This window comes from Cupressus sempervirens, chromosome 6 (assembly GCF_028749045.1).
Source record: "Cupressus sempervirens isolate cs-2001-9-10 chromosome 6, ASM2874904v1, whole genome shotgun sequence".
In the NCBI taxonomy this organism is placed as follows: domain Eukaryota; kingdom Viridiplantae; phylum Streptophyta; class Pinopsida; order Cupressales; family Cupressaceae; genus Cupressus; species Cupressus sempervirens.
In genome coordinates this window covers 153,971,173-153,993,966 of record NC_143123.1, presented here as the reverse complement: position 1 = coordinate 153,993,966, position 22,794 = coordinate 153,971,173, and the positions used below count along the sequence as shown (strand labels likewise).

General features: G+C 30.9%; 2 pseudogenes; both read left to right on the top strand.

Annotated features, from left to right (window-relative positions):
• LOC149551701 (C4-beta,C20-epoxidase-like) overlaps positions 1-5,993 on the top strand; it is a 28,233-nt pseudogene extending 22,240 nt beyond the window's left edge.
• A 4,057-nt stretch (positions 5,994-10,050) lies between these two features.
• On the top strand, positions 10,051-10,694 carry LOC149551700 (C4-beta,C20-epoxidase-like; annotated as a pseudogene).
• The last annotated feature ends 12,100 nt before the right edge of the window (positions 10,695-22,794 follow it).

Below are 22,794 nucleotides of genomic sequence, written 5' to 3'. Positions count from 1 at the left end.
TCCAACTTGTTATTTTCCTATTCTATCACGACCAACTTAATCTTGTCCCGTGAAGTTTGTTAGAATCTGATAAGATTAATAACCCAAAAAACTAGTGCAAAGAATAAATATCTAAACTATGAATGCAAATAATAAAAAATCAAAATAGCATCATAGAGTTAGTCTCCAAGAGAGTAATGCAAATGCTAGAAGCAAAATAGCATTAAGAGGATGCAAAAATAAGAGGTACAAATACAAGCTAGGTAGCATGCTTATATAGGCTAAGAAGAGGGAGGAGGTGGCAACACCAACCAATGAGGAGCAACCATCTATCGGACTAAAGATAGCAAAGTATCTTCCTAAGATAGCTAATGGATGCTCACATGTAGGAAGGTGACACCTTACAACCATTCACCTAATAAGACATGCTTTATTAACCTAAGCGAGATTATTAAAAGTGTAGGAAAAACCTAGCAAAATAGGAAAAATAAAAAAACTACACTAACACCCCACATAAGCGAAGCTTAGGTGGATGCTAACCTAGCAAAGCTATGAAAGCAAGAAAATGGGTCCCGAAAACAAGGCCTGATCAAGTACCCAATACAAGAAAAAGAACTAGATGAAGGAAACTAAGCCTCCAATCTAGGAAATGTCCCAAAGAGAGGAACAAAAAAGAGCATGAAGCATCTCCGAAGCATGAAGCTGCAAACTCTGTCAAAATATTGATCTGTAGAACCTCCATGGAAATAGAAGGCATGAACCATCAACCAAAGAAGCATAGAACAACAAGTGAACCCCCCCATAATGCTGAACAGGGAGAGGGGTGACAGGAACACTGAAATGCAATGCCAAAAACATCTGTAAGAAGAAGAATCAGGAACACCAATAGTGCAATAGAAGTACAAGCACAGGATAAAGGGCGATGTCACTGACACATTGCATGGGCTAATGTCATGGAAGAAAAATTCACTTGACAAAGGTGGATGAGCACAAAATGGCAAAACATCATGACCCCCCATGACACTTTATAACTGAGTGCGAGTACAAACAAACACAAGGTGTACAAGATCCCAGATATGCAAAAGAAGGCACTTTATCTTAGTGTGTTTATAGAAAAAGGAATGCAACAGAATAGAAGCATACAATGCTCAGAAGTCAGAAAGAAGAGTGAGCCAAAAGAACAGAAGAAGAGATTCTAGGACCTGTAGAATCCAAGTAATCCCCCAGAGTGCAAAAGTGCAAAACTTGAAGGAAAAAGAACCTGGGGCAGAATTTGGATAAAAGACCTCTACAACTGAATAACTCACATAACTAGCTTTCCAACGATATCCGACGAGCCCAGAAAAGAGTCTGAATGAGCAAGATATGGCTCTCAGAAGGCAAAATAGAACATCTAGCTTTGATTGCCAAAATAGGCAATCAGACTGCAGCAAAAATAAAAAACACCTATACCATCATCTCCGTCTTGGAACCAGCTTTCCAATGCATTTTTCAGATCAAAAAAATATGTCTGTATGCTCAAGTTACGGTGAAAAAACCAACAAGGCCTCCTCATGAAGAGCATATGCTAAAAGTGAAACTTGGGCACAATAATCAAGAAAAAAAATAGCACCACTACAATCTACTCAAAAAATCATGCACTTTCAAAAAAAGTATCGCCTCGATACGAGGTCGTATGAGAAAGTTATGATCCTCCGAAGTTTCCAAAATGAGAACTGTGCATAGTCATGGCTGAGAATCTGCAATTTCTGAAGAATTCATGCATGAAAATCAGAAAAACAACTCCACTAATGGATAGAGCACAAAAAAATAGCCAAGTTCATAATAGGAATCATCAAAATCGGAGTCCGTATGAGCAAGAATGAGACATTTGAAAACTGCATTCAAATCTGCGACTGCCAATAGAGAGGGTATGGCTGTAGCTTTGCATGCTCGATTCTGCAAAATATACAGCTTGCATGCAAAATCTAAAAGATACCCAGATGGTTTTTCGGGGCTGCAAACAAAACCTAGAAAGCATTTTTCTTGCTGATGTATAGAAGATGTTGTTGTAGTGTAAATCAAACACCTTTAATAGTAAAAAACGGCTCCAAAAATCAAAAAATGACCCCAACAACCAAAATATGACATGCAAATGTTGGATCAGCTTCCTAAGTCCATCAATGGCATGTTGGAACCTGCAAACTGATTGAAAACTCCAAATATGCAAGTTGGTTGTCAGATTTGAGATTGAAACCTCAGAGAAAAATTGTTTTTGTCAAAACTTTTCTGATTCTCAGGATCATCCAAAGATGCAAGAGAAGAGCATACTTCATTTTTCAAAAAACTCCAATAAAGTTTATTTGCCCCCCCCCCCCCCGAATCTCTCAAATAAGAAAACTAAAATCTACTCTTGCACATAGAAAAGCTCTGATACCATGTTAGAATCTGATAAGATTATTAACCCAAAAAACTAGTACAAAGAATAAATATCTAAACTATGAATGCAAATGATACAAAATCAAAATAGCATCATAGAGTTAGTCTCCAAGAGAGTAATGCAAATGCTAGAAGCAAAATAGCATTAAGAGGATGCAAAAATAAGAGGTACAAATACAAGCCATGTAGCATGCTTATATAGGCTAGGAAGAGGGAGGAGGTGGCAACACCAACCAATGAGGAGCAACCATCTATCAGACTAAAGATAGCAAAGTATCTTCCTAAGATAGCTAATGGATGCTCACATGTAGGAAGGTGACACCTCACAACCATTCACCTAATAAGACATGCTTTATTAACCTAAGCGAGATTATTAAAAGTGTAGGAAAAACTTAGCAAAATAGGAAAAATAAAAAAACTACACTAACAAACTTAAACTAACGAAATGTGAGGTTCAAGGTTCCGTATTTGTAAAAGTCTTGTATTGAAATCAAGGACATGGGCACTCTCTTTGAAATTCAACTTTGAACCTCTTTTTTTGTGCTTCAAAGTTCAAAGTTCAAAAACCCTTAGGAAAGTCAAAAGTATAATATGTCAAATTCTAGGAAGATTCTATACCAAAATATCTCAATGGAAAAACTTGAAGTTTTGAACCTTTTGTTTCATGGTTCAAAATTTGACACCCTTAACATCAAAGGGGCCACCCATAGACACGTGGTGACACATCATCATGAAGTATCATCCACAAAAGGTGAAAAATAAATACATATAATGATAATTAAAAAAGGTGACAATAGAGAAAATTTATTACGTGTGAAGGATGAATCATTTATTAAAAGTTATAACATGTCATCTAATAAATGACCTATTATTCAGTAAAGTGTGTCACACAAGTGTGATTAAAAATATTTTTCTTCTTTTAATTAGCCATGATTGCCTGTCTTAAATAAAATTTCCTACATTTTTCCTAGAGAGTAAAGAGAGAGTGGTGAGGTAACATCTCTTGTAGTCTTTTAGAGTTGAAACACAAGTCACAAGGTTCCTTGAAGTTGTGTTGTACCTAGAACTAAGGATTGAGTGTTATGACAAACATGATGCAATATAAACATGTATTAGAAATTGTTTCTATCTGAGTAAACTAAATTTCTATAATGAATTCCTTGAGGATTCCCCACAAGGACATTTATGAAGACTAGACCATAAACCTCTTCTATACTCAATTCTCCATGAATATGAAATACTATAACAACAACATTGCCAAAAATTGGTTGTTGAAGACAAAGAAAGAGGGTTATCATCTTCCATGCCCTTTGACAAGAGAAAACATGATTAAAGATGTGAGAGATATTATTATCATCTTGAATTGAGTAAAAGGGAACCAACATGTATTCTTGTGGGAAAACTAGATGTACTTTTCATTTAGACCATTCTAGAAGAAAACAAGTATATTGATTGGGCATCTATTATTGTAGATAGGATTTATGAGGAACTCTTGCAAGCCTCTACAAGATTATTTCATTTAGGTTATTCTAGGAGAAAACAAGTATATTGATTGGACATATATTATAGAAGAATAAGAACACTAAGAACTGTAGGAGAGTGCAAGATGTGTTCTTGGCATGACTTATTTTTGAACTATAGGGGAAGGCAAAAAAAAGATTATTTGAAGAAGAAATTTAGATGATTATGACCTATGGCACCTATTTTATCCAATTCTCAAAGTTTACCTATTTGAGGGTTGTTGGGTTTGTAGGGGAACCTCTAAAGCTACCCAGGTATTTCCTAGATAATTATGTACAAATTGAAATCTATTGATATTTCACCAATTTGGATAAAAGGATGAAACCCTAGAAAGGTTCTAGTTACTTGTTTCCTATTGAAAAAGACACAATGATTCTCTTTCTCCTTATGTTTTGGGTCCGAATCAGTGTGACCAAAAATTAATAATTATTTTACAAGTGACATATTTGTGCACAAATTTTACTCTTGATTTCACACATCTCAATCACATTTATTATTGGTGTTTAGACTTTTATACCTATTCCATAAAATAAGTTTTCATCACTTTGGATCAAATTCATAGTTGTATACTAGGCCAAGTTTGGTTCTATATTTTTATATTTGATTACCAAAATTTAAAAATTGAATTTTTTTTTTCCTTGTGTTAATCATTTCACTGATTGTTATGATTTATTCTTCCACACATTTTGTTGACTTGTATGCTTAGTTGTTGTATTCAATGACATGTATTCAGTCAATTAAAATTATTTTTGAATTGATATAACAAGAGAAGAAAAAATATGTTCAAGAGCTTAAATTTGAACTTATTGTTGCCTATTGCCTTTGATTTTCAAATTAAAGAAATGAATATTGTCTGGCAAGGGGTTCAATATATAAAACAATGCTCATTATTTAAGGCTTTCATAAAGGTGTGTATACACACCATTAGTCCTTATAACATTTAGAACTCAAAAAACTAAGTGTGATGAGTCTTAGACTATAAGAATCAATCAGATGTGACATATGAGTTACACACTCACTTTAAATCTGACACTATATAGTCATATTTTTTAGTCAAGGACATAGACTAAAATTTAAAAACATTTGAGTAAATGGTTTTCTAAAATTGAAAAAAAAAACTTACATTAAAATCAAAACTAAAAGTCCATGTGTTGAATTTATTTCATTTCTTCATTTATTAAAGTATTAATTTTTTGTTTATTTAACCATTCAATTTGCAGTAAACTTTTTATAATGAATCTAAGATATATTATTTAAATTAATTATTACATGATTGAATACATTTATATTTTTTTACAAATATAAATTAGAGGGGAAAATAGTGATGTCATATAAAATAAATGTGCACCTATTGATCTTCATAGCACTAGAATATCATTTTGGTAAAAAAAAAAATAGATTATATATATATATATATATATATAGTTGGCCATGTTGTGTAGTGATAGCTTGGGGACATATAGTTCCAAGTTAGCCAATTTGACAAATTCCCTACTGAGAGTTATCCTTCAAGGTCTTAGAATCAACAAACATTTTGACATGGACTTTGTACAATATGAAGCTTTTTTTCATCTCAATTATTTCTTAGAATGTGAAAAATTAAGTGAGGTTGATGATATTCTTCTAAAGGAGCGCACAAATATTGGTGTGATGACAATTTTTCTTAATGACCAAGTGCGAGGTCTTGAAATATGCTCTAAACAAGGTGAATGGTTCAATGTAAAACATCTAGCTTTGCCATTCATTGTGATCATAGCTAATGCTCTAAAGGTAGAGTACTTTCAAACTTTTTCTAAAGTTGGTTTAATTATTTATTCCTTAATATGAATGACAATATTATTTTCTTGAATATTTGGAGAAATGATAGCTTATGGAGTGCTAAGGACCATGTAGCGTATAGAGGGAAGAAGCCTTAACTCTCTATCACTTTCTTTTGAAATTTTCTCGAGGAAAAGGAGGTACATGTACCAGAGGAGCTCATCAATGACCAATATCCACAACATTATAAACCTTTTCTTTACAAAGACTATATGAATGCTCAATTTGAAGAAACTCCTCTTGATATTTATATTTAGAATTTAGCAAAAAAAAATATAAATATTTATTATTTTGAAGTATGAAATAAGTGTATATTTTATTTTGGTTGTTTGTTTGTTAATTTAGATATTGTTTAGTAGTAAGTGTCATGCAGTGATATAGGTAGTTTTTGTCTTTGAAACATTGTAATCATAAATATTTTATTTCTTGTAATGTTGTATTCTTAGAATGAGAATTGAAATAATGAATAAACTATTGCTTATCGATATGCAAGTAATTACTTAGTGAAGTATCTTTTTATATTTATTATTATAAATGAGAATTGTGATAGTTAAAAAAAATAACATACAATTTTGAACTCCACTTATAGATTGTCTAGCATGTTTTATGGAGTTGTGGTTGATTCTTTTCTATGATTTGATAGTTGAATTTTTCTTTGAAGTAGAAGTGAAAATCTAGTGTATTATAAAAATAAAGCACTATTATAACATGTCTTTCTAGGTGAATCCAAATGAGAAACAAGCTCTACATGGTATCCAGAAAAGAGTAGAGCCTAGTTAAATCAAATTAAATTTTGACAAGGTGTGAAAGGAAAATCCTTGTCCATCTGAAATAGGTTTTTCTACAAGAGACTAGCATCAAAACCATATAACCTTTAGAGAAAATTAATTAGTTGATGGAATAAATGAAGAAAGTAGTTGGGCTATTTTCAATGTGGTCCATTTGGCCAAATAATTATTAGAATCCACTAGGTATATGCCAAAAATGAGGCACAATTTTTTAAAACCATTATTCTCAAGAAAACCCATGAAAGAGAGCATCTCAAGAGGCATCTTATAGATATTTATCTATGATGTGAAAAGGTGCAAAATGATAGTATAGTGGCTCTTAAATTAACCAAGCTATGCAACCCTTACAAGTGCACTAGAGAATGAGAGACTCAAAGATAAAGAAAGGATGCTAGTATCCAAGAATCACAATGAGAATGTAATGCAATGAAACATAAACTAAGATGATGTGCAAGATGCAAGCTAAGTTAAGAAATATGGAGAATTACTTGAGCTTCCTATTTAGAGTATGTGAGATATTCTATAATCATAAAGAAAGACTAAGCTAATATTCTATAATGCAAGAAATGAGAAAGAAAATATGAGAGTATAGATGCAAGAATGCTCCAAGTTCTCCAAAGATCCAAATTCACCTAAAATTCTTGTGGCATAATGTTACTACAAAGCATAAGATGGAGAATGAGGAGAGAGCCCTCCTTTTAAAAGAAGAATGGGTAGTTGAGATTAGGAGGAAAGAGATGTCTAATCAAGGGTAGAGGATGCATCTTGAGTGATCTATGTGCATGAGCATCTCACCTAATCAAGATCAATAGTTGAATTTAAGAGGAAAAAGATGTGTGGAGGAGAATTAAATCTATTTTGAAAATAAATATTCTGCCCCTCATGTGAGACAAAATTTCTTTTTCTTTTAGTTTTTAAATGAGAATACAATTTATCGATGCAACTATATGAATTCTTATTTTAACCAAGTGTTATAAAAGAAAATAGAAAATATAAGGTAATGAGAGTTTAAAGAAAATAACTAAAAGTGAAATTCCTAATAGACATAAACCATGGTAACAGCATGTTTGCAAATTAAATCATCAAAAGGGATTGGATAGGAAAGGAATGAAATTAGGAGCAACACTTTCTTAAGTCCACTAATGCAATTATTGATGGGAACTCAGTATAAACCAAAAGATGTTTCATGTCTCATCAAATCTCAAGGTCACAAAAAGTGTGCTCATCCAAGACAATATGCTACACAAGAACAAAGATGGTACTTTCTACAATTCATTAGGTCATCATAATTTGTTAACATGAGGAAAGCACCAGAACTAAAAGATCACACAATAATAAGAACAAAATAAAATCATTGGCTCCATTATTATTCATGAACATGTATTCACAAAAATAACACACTCCAAAAAGAATAACTATGCTCAGAATGAGAGCACTAATAGCATATATTATTGCATCAAAATAATGACCCGGAGTACATATTACATCCATGCATTTATAAGAAATCATCTCCTCCCTTTGTGTTAGGAGTGAGAGCTCTTCAAATGAAAGCTCATGCTAAAAAATAATAAAACAAACCTAATTATATACAAACTAACTCTCTACATGGTGCTAAGTAGGTCTCCACCCTTGTTTATATCCATTAATGGGTGCATGATCCTTCACATGACAAAAAAGAGTTAAAGAATTAGAAGATAAGAAGAATGTGACTATAAGATGATCTATAAGTCTCTAGAAGCTCTAAAAATGGAAACTCACCCTTCTCTAGGAATTTCTAGGAGTTGAACTATTGTCAAAATGTGTTTATGGTGCATGGATTGCTCTAAATTAGAAACTAGTAGTTAACTATCAGTACACTACTTCTTTTTCAATTTTATGCAAGTCTTAAATTTTCCTCTAGCTTATGTGACAACATGCTCACCTCATCATAAATTATTTGAGTATATTTTATTTTATTTATCATAATTATACATTTTATTCTCTTCTCCATTTTCTTACATAGGAATGTAATTGATTGGAGATGTTTTTGATCATTCTATTTATAGTTAGAATCTATTATATATCCAAATGACAAAATTTGAAACCTAATGTACATAATCAACTATTTATATTTTTGTATAGCTAGATATTTTATAATTTACCAAGAATAATCTCTTATTCTTCTCTTCTCTATTTTTGGGGGTTTTATGACCATTTTTAAGCAAGTCATGGAACAACTACTTAGCTCAAATAATTGTGTGATGTTTTTTTTTCCCCTTTTTGCCTATTTATCTTAAATTCAAAGGTTTTAATGAGACATCAATTTTAATAAATATTGAATAATGACACATTACCTTATGTTAAATGGCATCCTTTAGAGTGTCTAAAAAAATTATTTACTTTCCATGTTTATTAGTTGTCTTACTTAAATGGATTTTTCCAATAATTCACATTCGCATCAAAATGGGTGCAAATTGTAATAGTGAAAAAGACACAATGATAATCTTTCTCCTTATATTTTGGGTCCACATTAGTGTGTACAAAAATTAATAATTATGTTACAAGTGACATATTTGTACACAAATTTGACTCTTGATTTCACACATCTCAATCACATTTATTATTGGTGTTTAGACTTTCATCCCTATTCCATAAAATTAGTTTTCATCACTTTGGATCAAATTCATAATTCTATACTAGGCCAATATTGGTTCTATAATTTATATGTGATTACCAAACTTTAAAAATTGAAAATTAGATTTTCTCTCATGTTAATCATTTCACTGGTTGTTATGATCTAATCTTCCACACGTTTTCTTGATTTGTATGCTTATTTTTTGTATTCAATGACATGTATTCAGTCACTTAAAATTATTTTTGAATTGATATAACAAGAGAAGAAAAATATGTTTAGGAGCTTAACTTTGAATCTATTGTTTCTTATTGCCTTTGATTTTCAAAATAAAGAAATGAATATTGTCCAGCAAGGGGTTCAAATGATAAAACAATGCTCATTATTCAATACTTTCGTAAAGGTGTGTATACACATCATTAATCCTTATAACATGTAGAACTCAAAAAGCTAAGTGTAAAAAGTTTTAGACTATAAAAATCAATCAGATGTGATGTATGAGTTACACAATCACTTTAAATCTGATAATATATAGTCATATTTTTGAGGCAAGGATAGACTAAAATTTAAAGAAATTTGAGTAAATGGTTTTCTAAAACCTAAATTTAAAAACTTTACATTAAAATCAAAACTAAAGTCCATGTGTTGAATATATTTCATTTCTCCATTTATTTAAGTAATAAATTTTTGTTTATTTAACCGTTCAATTTGCAGTAAACTTTTTATAATGAATCTAAGATCTATTATTTATATTAATTATTACATGATTGAATACATTTATATTTTTTTACAAATATAAATTAGAGGAGAAAATAGTGATATCATATAAAATAAATGTACACTTATTGATCTTCATAGCATTAAAATACCATTTTGGTAAAAAATTAATAGATAATAATTTTTTATTTTTTAGCCATGTTGTGCATTGATGGCTTGGGAATATATAGTTCCAAGTTAGCCAATTTGAAAAATTCCCTATTGAGAGTTATCCTTCAAGGTCTCAAAATCAACAAACATTTTGAGATGGTTTTTGTAGAATGTGAAGCTTTGCTTTGTCTCAATTATTTATCAGAATGTGAAAAATCAAGTGATGTTGATGATATTCTTCTAAAGGAGCATATAGATTTTAGTGTGATGACAATTTTGCATAATGACCAAGTTGGAGGTCTTGAAATATGCTCTAAACAAGGTGAATGGTTCAATGTAAAACCTCTAGCTTTGTCATTCATTGTGATCATAGCTAATACTCTAAAGGTAGAGTACTTTCAAAAAATTTCTAAAGTTGGTTTAATTATTTATTTCTTAATATGAATGATGATATTATTTTGTTCAATATTTGGAGCAATAATAGATTATGGAGTGCTAAGCACCATGTAGCATACAGAGGGAAGAAGCCTCAACTCTCTATCAGTTTCTTCTAGAATTTTCTTAAGGAAAAGGAGGTACATGTACCAGAGGAGCTCGTTGATGACCAATATCCATAATGTTATAAACATTTTCTTTTCAAAAACTATAGGAAAGCTCGAGTTCAAGAAACTCCTTTTGATATTTATATTTAGAATTTAGCAAAAAAAAAAAAGATAAATGTTTATTATTTTCAAGTATGAAAGGAGTGTAGATTTGTTTTTGGTTGTTTGTTTGTTACTTTATATAATGTTTAGTAGTAAGTGTCATGTAGTGATATATGTAGTTTTTTATTTTGAAACATTGTAATGATAATTCTTTTATTTCTTTTAATGTTGTATTCCTGGAATGAGAACTGAAATAATGAATAAACTATTGCTTATTAATGTGCAAGTAATTACTTGGTGAAGTATCTTTTTATATTTATTATTATAAATGAGAATTGTGGTAGTTAAAAAAATAGCATATAATTTTGAACTCCACTTATAGATTGTCTAGCATGTTTTATGGAGTTGTGTTTGATTCTTTTCAATGATTTGATAGTTGAATTTGTTTTTGAAGTAGAAGTGAAAATGTATTGTGTTGTAAAAAGAAGGCACTATTATAACATGTCTTTCTAAGTGAATCCAAATGAGAAATGAGCTCTACATTGTGTCTAGAAAAGAGTAGAGCCTAGGTAAATCAAATTAGATTTTGACAAGGTGCAAAAGGAAAATCCTTGTCCATCTAAAATAGTTTTTTCTACAAGAGGCTAGCATCAAAACCATATAACCTTTGGCGAAAAGTCATTAGTTGATGGAATAAATGAAGCAAGTAGTTGGGCTATTTTCAATGTGGTCCATTTGGCCAAATAATTATTAGAATCCACTAGGTGTATGCCAATTATGAGGCACAATTTTTTTAAATGATTCTTCTCAAGAATATCCATGAAATAGAGCATCTCAAGAGGCATCTTATATATCTCTATCTATGATGTGAAAAGGTGCAAAATGATAGTATAGTGGCTCTTAAAAGAATCAAGCTATGCAACCCTTGCAAGGTGCACCATATAATGAGAGACTCAAAGATAAAGAAAGGATGCTAGTATCCAAGAATCACAATAAGAATGTAATGCAATAAAAGATAAACTAAGATGATGTGCAAGATGAAAGCTAATTAAAAAATATGAAGAGTTACTTAAGCTTCCTATTTAGAGTATGTGAGATATTCTATAATCATAAAGAAAGAATAAGCTAAAATTCTATGATGCAAGCAATGAGAAAGAAAATATGAGAGTATAGATGCAAGAATGCTCCAAGTTCTCCAAAGATCTAAATTCACCTAAAATTCGTGTGGCATAATGTGTCTACAAAGCATTAGATGGAGAATGAGGAGAGAACCCTCCTTTTTAAAGAAGAATAGATGGTTGAGATTAGGAGGGAAGAGATGTCTAACCTATGTGCACAAGCATCTCACCTAATCAATATCAACGATTGAATTTAAGAGGAAAAATATGTGTGGAGGATAATCAAGTCTATTTTGAAAATAAAGATTCCTCTCACATAGAAAAGTGTGCCCCTCATGTGAGACAAAAATGCTTTTTCTTTTATTTTTTAAATGAGAATAATGCTTTTGATGTGCACACTTGGGATATGTGGGAGTTGGTTAATTTATTTAATTAAAAGGGAGAAACTTATTTCACTTAAATAAAAGACTTAAGATAAAGTGTTCAAACCATAGGTTAAAATCAGATAAATAGAAAAATGATGAATTGATAAAAAGAAAAGAAATGGATAAATTAAGAAAAAATGCTAGAAATAGGACTCATAATCTAGATGACCATTTTTGGGTGATTACATTTGTGCCTCTTTGACTAATGTGTGATCACTCTAGGAACATATTACATCAAAGAATGAAGAATCCAAGTAAGTAATAGATAGATAGATCTAACTCCAAAGAATGAAGCACAAAGAGATAGAAGATCTTGAATGCATGGTTAGTTAATAGTGGACCTGAACATTAGGTGCAAGATAGAAAATATCAATACCCAAGATGAGAACTCATGATATACCAAGATAAGAAAGGAGATAGATCAAGAGAAAATAGATAGCCATAGTAAAAATAAATTTGTAGAAAAGATACAATTTTTCCACCCCTTGGGGATCAAAATTGAAATAAGATAGAGGAAATGCAAAAATGAGCTAGATTTGATAAATTCAAGATTAAGCAAGGTTTATCATGATAGATAAGTGGTTAAGACCAAAAAACAACCACTAAATAATGATGATATGCCCCATCTTGACTAAGTTTAACCTAGAAGATAAAGCATGAGCATTAGATCAAATTATGAAGAAAAGTGAAATGAAATGAAATGGAATGGATCTAAGAAGAGTGGAAGAGAGTTGAAATGATGAAGAAATGAGGAAATGATATCTATCCAAGAAAGATTTTAAGATTGATCCTTAGAAAGTCAGTTAACTATGCAAAAGAAAGAAGAGTTTTCAAATATAATTTTGACCATCAAGATGAACCCATATTTTGATTTTAATCCTAAAATTGGATCTAGGACATCAAAATTAGGTAGGGTTACTATTTTGTGCAATCCAAGGAGATTAAAAAATTAGGTCCAAAGTGTAAATAAGGGGTCCAAAAGGATAAACACTCTCTCAACAAAAAAAATGCAAAACTTAAGCTAAAATGAAACCCTAAAATGAAAACTAATATGTAAAGGTTCAATTGTAAGGGTTATATAAGTAGGTCCTATTTTTTTTAATTATTGAGCCTTATTAGGGACATCAGAAGATCATATAATCATCACTAGTGTAACTATGAGGATATGATATGATCTATTATCAAATAGAAATGTGGGGACCCAACCTATGCATCAAAGACATAAAGATCAAGATGATGGTGAACTTATATTCCCTAGGTTTAGCATAGAAATATTATGCTCACATCAAACATAAAATGTCAAGATGGCCATAAGCACACACTTGCAAAAAAAATAGACAAGGATGATACGTTGTAGATCCTAAGTGATGAGGGGGTTAAGTGTAATGCCCCGCCAAGGGATCCAAAGAATTTCACTAAGTTTGCCAAGCAATTTTTTTTTTTTTTAAACATGAAAGTAAAACCATTCATAACATTTGAGGAAGCAATAGCAACAATTCGAATAAAAGTAAACATAATATACATTACAATTACATTCTTTAAGGATCCTTTAAAGTTGAATCACATCTAAATTAACCATTCATCTAACTTCACTCTTTTATGAAATAACAATGATACATGCTACATTCTTAAACAATATATGAGTGTCCTTCTTGTAACTACATTTTAGTTTAGCTCAATCATCCACTGTACATGTTACAAGGTATGAAACGCTTAAAATAATATACATCCATATAAATAAAGTACATCATCATCCAATATTAATCCATGATGCAATTAAAGTAAATGAAATCACATATTATACATGATACATCATCACAAAAGATATAAACATCCATCATAAAAGATAACCATATATCACAAACATAAATAACTAAGTGCACAGTTCCTCCCAACCGTAAATAGCATCATTAGACCATCGTGAATCCTAACCATCCCTCTGTGTGTAACATTCCAAAGCACCGAAGAGATCATCAGTATTATCATAGTAGGAATGTCACTCCTAAAACATCCTACTAACATGCAAAGTAAAGCATAATATATTATCATATGCAAAACATCAATATAAGAAACATACCAGTAAATACATCCATCATAAGGTATATCATCAATCATAATGATCCAAGAACAGAATGAAGATAAATACCAACCAAGAAAGCATCAGCCATGGTGTTCCAGACAGATCTCAAATGATAAGAGTGGAAAAACACTACCACCCGACCGTGTGGAACCTAAGTGGTCCACTCCCACTGTGCTGAGGAGATAATCTCAAGTTCCAAACAGGCTATCAAAACCACAAAGTATAAATCTCTATAAGTCTAGGAATCTTAAAAGTATACTAACTCAAAGGTTCCATCACACAAAACTGACATCTAATTCCCAGAGGCACAATAATGACATGTAGGAAACCTACTCTGCAAGCGAGAAAGTGTCATTACAATTATCACGTACAAGTTACCCTGGCAGTTAGCTAAACTCCACGGGTCCATACTGATCTCATGCGGCCACTAGTATCCTCTCATACTGATGAGGCATACTACAGAATGCATGGTCGCAACCATGCGTTCTCACTACTCTCATCCTAACCTATACAAGCACTCAAGGCATGGGCGAGAACATCAAAACAATTATCCTTTTAGGTTCATTTAATCTCCATTTAGTGTGTAAATGTTATCATTTATTAACAAAACTTACAATGAGTTACCCTGGCAGCCACTTAGGGCCCCGACCCCCATTGCAAGCCACTTCTTGACACTACAAGTAGATTATCTACCCTAAGCTCATAGAATCAAAAATCACCACAGTCTTGTACAAGCGGCTGTAAAGAAAATTCAAAAGATAATCCATAAAAAAAATCATGTCCATGATAAAAGCATCAAATATCCATAATACGAATCATCAAATCTCCAAGATAAGAATCATCAAATCTCCATGAGCATCCGAAAAGCATCCATAGAAAATCATGGCCACAACAGTTCTCTATTGGCAACTAAAGGCATCACTGATAATCATAAGTATCCATTGGTTCTGAATAACCAAAATATATCTCAAAATAAATCACAATATCCATTGGTTCTCAATAAGCAACCAAGAATATCTCAAAATCATACTGATTGAAGACTCCAAAATGGTTGAGTCAAAACATGTCACAAGATGACATCATCAAGAAATAAATCAACACTTTAGTCCCATCATGGCAACTACAAAGTAATCCAAGGATAACTGATCGATGACTCAAAAATGATTAGCTCAAGTGTCTCATACACATACATCTCATCTTCACACATGAAGACTGATGAACAATAACAATCAGTAAATACAAACATTTCATAGAGCATATGATCATATTACCATGGTTGGGTTTATAAAGATCGAGACCAAATAAGATCAACATGCCAACACATCTCATAACCCCCAAGCCTCTGGTAACAGCCTAGGACTGGTCAACACTAGTCAACTCAAAATCTAAAACAAGAAGCATATAGAATACACGATGCAAACACATGTTTTGGTTTACTAAATTCACATAGTTGAATAATGTGTAAGGGTTTTCAAATTTCTGTTTGCAAGTATACTTCAAGAGTAAAAGTTTCATCATTTGACCTACAAGTCAACCCATTTGTTCTCCGATAGCATTATTCTTTCCATTATTAAGAACTACATTCTAAGAATAACTTAAGGATAAACATTCACTAAACTGATCATCATTGACTTTTAATTAAATTGTCCTCTATATTTAACCATGATCCATATTCTAATTGATTAACCCTTCTTTAATGTTACTTCAACTTTCAACACAAAACAAGGATCATTATTTATTAAAGAACCAATTATCAATCTTCAAATAAGAAGAAGATAACTTTATTTATCTTAATCCATTAACATAGGTACACCATCCATGACCTATTATATCTTATTAGTTTTCAATTAGAAACTTAATTAAGTATTACTAAAGTTTGAGTATTTTAATTTAATCATTATAACAATTGAATAATCACTAATAACCATTAAAATATCTAAGTCATTATTCAAGTCATTAGAATAAGACTTATCAACTTCGATGTAATTACTTTGCAACTTTGCTAAAAGAATCATATCAATTAAAAACTTTATTATATAACTTAATTATTAATTAAATCTAATTAACTCTCATTAATTGATTTAATTAATAATTGCATAACCATATCAATGTTCTATTTAATATCAGTTGACTAATAACTAACTAGAATTCTATAAGTTAAAAGTCAGCTATAATCTAGTACACAAATATTCATATTCATAGTTCAATAATAATAACTTGTTAATATTTAATAACAAGCTATATTAGGAATTTTATTAATAAATCTATAATGACTACATTCGTCACTCTGCAACAATGTTCCCATTTATATTTTAATAATAACAAGTTATAATAAATCCCCAATACCAAGTATTATTATCTCAAATAAGTTTCCCCTATGTACGTTGATTCAGTTAATTGATACTCCTCAAAATTATTAACCAATTCAATTTGATTAATATCTTTTATAGTACTTCAATCATTAACTAATCTCCTCTAGATTAACTCTAATCGTATTAATTGATAACTATTTAAACTATTTATACTATTATTTATTAATAGTTTGTTAGACCCAACAAACATTAATAAATAATAAACTCATCAAAACTATTATTAATCGATCTAGAGAACTTTACATAAGCTTCATTAGCTAACTCTTAATAACATTAAGGTATATCAATAATTTAGTTAATAATATATAATGTATTAATAATACTATAGTAATTCAAATTATAACAATGTTATAACAGTGACTCCGTGTCAATTAAATCTTAATCCATTATCATTAAAGTCTCCTCATTTAAAAATGTAATATAAAATTACCATCTCTAAATTATTTAATATATATTATAAAAAGTCCACTATATAAACTATATTAAAATCTCTTTTCTTTTAATTTTCTCTCATTTAAAAATCCATTTACTTAGATTGACTAATAATTAATTACACTTCTTCTACTATTAACTAATCTTAATTAAATTTGATTTAATTAGATTAGATAATAAACCATATAAAACTAATGCATATTAATAAGATTCTAATAAGGGAAGATTGCAATAATATTTTTAATTCATTCCATGATTTGATATATTATTTTTGTGAAGTTTAAGCATAAAGAACTCTTGGTTATGGAAAATGGAGAAATATCTGTCTTTGAATAAAACAGTCCTAGTATGAGGGTCATATCTCTCTAATGAACTGTTGGATCAGGCTGAAATTGAAATATGTTGGAGAGGGTCAAGTTGGGCCACTTCTGACTAGAGCGATCAAATAAATTCGATCACGATAAAAAGTTATGAATAACTGAGTTCGGGTCTATCCAAGGGGCAGCAACAAGGCAGTTTGTGATGAATTAAGAATTTCTCCTAAAAGGTAATTGTTCTCTAAATTTACCCATTCATCCATCTAATAGGTTTTTCCTTACGCATCTAAAAATATAATTTGATAGAAAGATTACATCTAACCATTCAAATTTTCAACTTAGAATTTCTATTTTAATTTCAAATCTTGTCTATTCAATTTCACAATATAAATTCGAACCCAAACCCGATTCAGATCTAATTTCTTCCTTAATTGGATCTAGGGTTTTCTATTGTTTTCTTCTCAACCAATAAAATATCTAGATTCCAATTTAATTGTAGATTCAATCACAAAGAGTATTTAGACACATATAACAGACACGATGAAGATAGGAAGAGAAATAGTGCAAAGAGAATATGCGAATATCACGAGTGCACCTGGACACTGATGCTAATTCGCCATGCCTCAAAAGTCCATAGAAAATCTCTTCCTTCTCCAACATTTGCAATTTCTTCAAGATCCAAGCCAACCGAATCCTCCAAGTGACTAGAAGTGCTAGAAGAAGCACAGAAGCATGTAGAAAATATATGAGCATATGAACTTCTCCAATGCATGTAAGCTTTGAAGCTTCCATTTTAGCTTGCAACTTGTAGCTTCCATTAAGCTTGTAGCTTGTCCAAACACACTAGGAGAGCCTCTATTAAAGGTCTCTAAGATGCATCTAGAGTGTCTCTAGAAACAACTAGAAGATAAGCATGACAACCAAGCATGAGTCTTCCCAACCTTCTATATGAGTCTTAAGGTTGTAGACACCATGTGCTCAAATAAAATGCTAACTCCTAAGTGTGGACAACTAGTGCATTCTTAGAGTGCAAACTTCTGTGTTGTCTACATGACAACTCACGAGAATTTGCCAACTTTCATGTGAGCACATATTAAAATAATGCGCTTTAATTAATTTAATATATTTATTTATTAAATCTCATGCACTTACTTTAATAATTCCACTTTTCAATCTTAATATATTTATATTTTAGTCACATGAAATTTAGAATCTTTTAATAATTTTAATATATTTTCCACTTTTAAATTTCATTTTAGAAAACTTAATTGCTAAAATATTTATTAGCTATAATAATAATATTATTTAGTCATTTATTTAAAAATGAACTCCAAATATATTATTATTAAAATAAATATTGTCACATTCCAAATTTAAACTTTTAATTATTTTATTTTCAAATTTAATTATTTTATTTAATTAATTTCTCAATTAATTAAATTAAATAAATATTAAAATATCATATTAATTTTCATTAAATTAAATAATTAATTAAATCTTTTAATTAGGCTTAATTAATAGAAAATACATCAAAGACTCATAAAATAAAATACGAAAATCTCATCATAGCCAAAATACATACAAAATCAAACTAAGGGTTAATATCACGAATTATGTCATCCGACATATTCGAAGGGTACTCAACTCAGATACTTGTCCTAATTTTTAATTAGAAAAAATGGCTTAAAAGGGTTGGGATTTGGACTTGAAAACTATCTCTCCTCTCTTATCATTGAGATAATGTGATAAGGTATGCTCATCCTGACAATTCAAGAAAGTCGATACCCGGTACTTGCAACCTGCATAAAAACCACGCATGTACAAGAACAATATACTGAACTAAACAAGCAATGGCAGGAAGTGGTGCATCATGTAGATCCCGACTAGTAGGTGACTATGACTCCCTTCCTTAACCATATCAAACATGCCATACAAAAGAAAACACGCACACCATACACATGCAAGTATGGGGTAAGTATCTATAAGAAAGCACATATGATAATAAACCATCTAGCTAATAACCATCAATAACTGCAAACACTGAAAATAATCATCATGCATACATGAAATATAAAGTACCAAGTAATCTCATCACATAATAAAATGAATCCATAGCACAATATCTGATAATCTCAAAACAATGCTGCTAACCAACAACATAAAACTAGCTCTAAAAGAGTTCAGCAACGATAACAAAATGCAAACTAGGGTAGGCACTACATTAAGCAAGATGCTCAAGAAACCTAAGGTCTAACAAAGTACACCAAAAAATATAAATAAAAGGAAAACATGACCCATGCCCCCACTCCTCTATTTTTAGACATCCTCGAGAGACTATTAGGGAACCAACACTCAATAAAGAAATTTCCATAGACAACACAAAAAGAAAAATAAGATAACAAGTCTCAATCAATTTTGAGTTTAAGTGTGTGTGTGTGTGTGTGTGTGTGTGTGTGTGTGTGTGTGAAAGTCACATGAGTATCACCTTAGGGATAGACTCTACCAGAAATACCTATTGCAATGTCCTAGACTTTAGTAAAGTATCTGTTAAGTGTTGAGAAACACTTGATATCAAGGGAAAGGGTTGAAAAACATTTTTTAGCGAGATGCCAAAGAAACAACTACACAACAAGGCAACCTTAATAAGTGTAAATAGTTTGTGCCCCCTAGACATAGATGAGAGCTAGTTCCAATTTAGCTAGGCAAGGAAAAGAAATATGATATGAATGTTTCAAAGCACAAAAAGAGATTTTGATAGACATAGATGCAAGGGTCTCAAGTAGCACATGTTTCTAGGTCTTCACCACTTGGTAGGATTTACTACCTCTTAAGAAAGATCACATTGTTCTATCCTAGTTTCTAGAAAGGTGTATAAAATAATGGATTAACAAGAAAGTAAATAAGATGGATAGGAAAGGAAGAATGCACAAAGAAAGTAAAATGCAATCCTCAAGGACTGGCTTCTCAAAAGTACCCAAGCAAGGAAAAATAACTGTATGAAGCATGTTTTGGACAAGCCAAGAAAGCCATGAAATGAGATATCATGTAGGCTAAGAAGTTAAAGCCAATAAGTGAGATAGCATATAGGATAAGTAGTGGAAGCCGATAAGCAAGATATCATATAGGATAATGACTTTAGGTCATGAAAGCATGTAGTCCAAAAGAGTAGACATGTCAAGAGGCCCATGAAAATCAACTTTAATCATTTATTACAATCAAGACCAAGGGGTCAATTGGATGGGATAGTGATAAGATAGATAAATAAGAATAAAGCTAGATAAATGGATAAGATAGCCAATGTTTATGGATATCACAACATTTTCAAGATCAAAGAGGAAAGATGGGTTGGATGGATGATGGAAGGATTATGCATGATGCCTATTTTCTAGGTTTTCATCTTAGTACTTATCCAAGGCACCACAAGAAGTGGTTTTCACCTTAGGGTGGATTCATTTCTCTTTACTTTTTTTTACCAAGGTGCCGTTTTACTAGGTTTTCACCAAGGCACTTTTTAAATTTTTATTTTTCTTTTTTTCCATTTTTTTAAAGAGTTCAAGATTTTTCAATGTGAACAGTGCTCCTATTAAATGGATAAGCTATGATAAGCCAAGACCAAAGAAAGGTATGCTCAAAGATGATGATAGAGTGATGGAAGGGAGGTGACAATGGAAAAAGTATAGCGAGGATAAGAGCTCATGCTTTGGAAGGCTAGAAGGAGGGTTGATATTAAGTAAGTGTAGGCTTGAAACAATTGCATAAGGGTAGGGAAGAAAGTGGGAAAGATCAATATTGATGTTCGAAGTCTATTGGGAAATTTAGATACTAAGAGGGGTGGGGGGGGAGTGAATAAAGATCTATAAAAATTTTACCTATAAAATAAGTATCAAATTTTATAACTTCACCTCTAATCCTTCTCTCAACCAAATCATAAATTTCATATACATTTACTAAAGTGATGCATTAAATATAAAAAATAATCAAATCCATGAAACATGTAAACAAATAATCAACATATAACACAAAGATTTAGATTACCTAGAAACCCTCGAAGGTGAAGGTAAAACTGGGGTGGGGATGACACCCACAAATCTTCACTTCTCCAACAATAAAGTTTTCCTATCAGGGCTATAATTTTGATCACTTTTGATGATCTATGCTATAAGGGGTCTTTCCTATTAAGATCTTATGAGACTTATTCACTCTACCTTAATTAAAGGATTTAAATTCACAACTAAGTAAGAAATCTATTAGGAGACTTACAAAGGTTTGTCAGGACCACTTTGTTAAGAGTTTTATCCTCAAACATTTGCTAGAATGCATCAGTACCTAATCCTTTTCTTTTTACTTCAAATTCTAATAATATATATCCTCTTGACAATATCTGATCTGATATCTAATATGATATATCTGTATTCTTCCCTTCACTTCTTTGCTCAATTGCTCTGCCTAGTTTTCCTCGACAATTCACTTATAGCATCCAAACTTGTAACTTCTTTCACACACATTATGAAATTAGGGTTTGGATCCTCCTTTTGTAACCATCTTTAGAAGTTTCCAGATCAAAATCAATAGTCTAGATCCTTCACTTTTTCTACTTAATCATTCCTTTTTTTGATTGGCTAATCACCTTGCATAGGGATTGATGAATCATAAAAAATGTATAACTATCTTTGTGACTGATTCCTCAATCATTAAAACATATATTTAAGTCATGTAAAATGGTTTACATCAATTTTTGTGCTATTTCCAAACAAACATGTCAAAACTAGTTTACTCAACCTATGAACATTATGATGCTCAGTCATGTCTAGTGTTCATGTTCTCACTTGGACTCTATATGCTTGGCATACACTATCTTTTTTCTAACTTTTCATGTGTTAGTGTACTCAACAACCATAGAATTTCTTGAATTCAATTAAATTACATACTGTATGCACCCAAAAAATGGTCGCCTAGATTATGGGCCCCCATTATTCAATTTATCAATTTATCAAATTTTCTGAATCAATGGTTTGCAATATATTCAAATCAATTTCCTTGATCAAATTCGATTTATTTCATTTCTAAGAGTGATCATTTTATTTCAAGTCTTATTTAATTAAAAGAAAATCTTCTCTTTTAATTAAATAAAATAAAATCCCCATTTAATTAAAAGAAAACCTCTCTTTTAATTAAACAATTCATCCACATTTAATTAATTAAGAGAAAAACCTCTCTTTTAATTTAATTAAATATCTTCTATTTAATTAAAAAGAACTTGCTCCCTTTTAATTAAATAAAAATCCCACTTAAATATCTCTTTTGATGAAAAAAGGAAATAAAATAAATTCTTTTTATTTAATTTCTCTACACTTAAAAATGTGATCTAAGTGGGATTTATCTTTCCACTTTCTCCTCAACCACT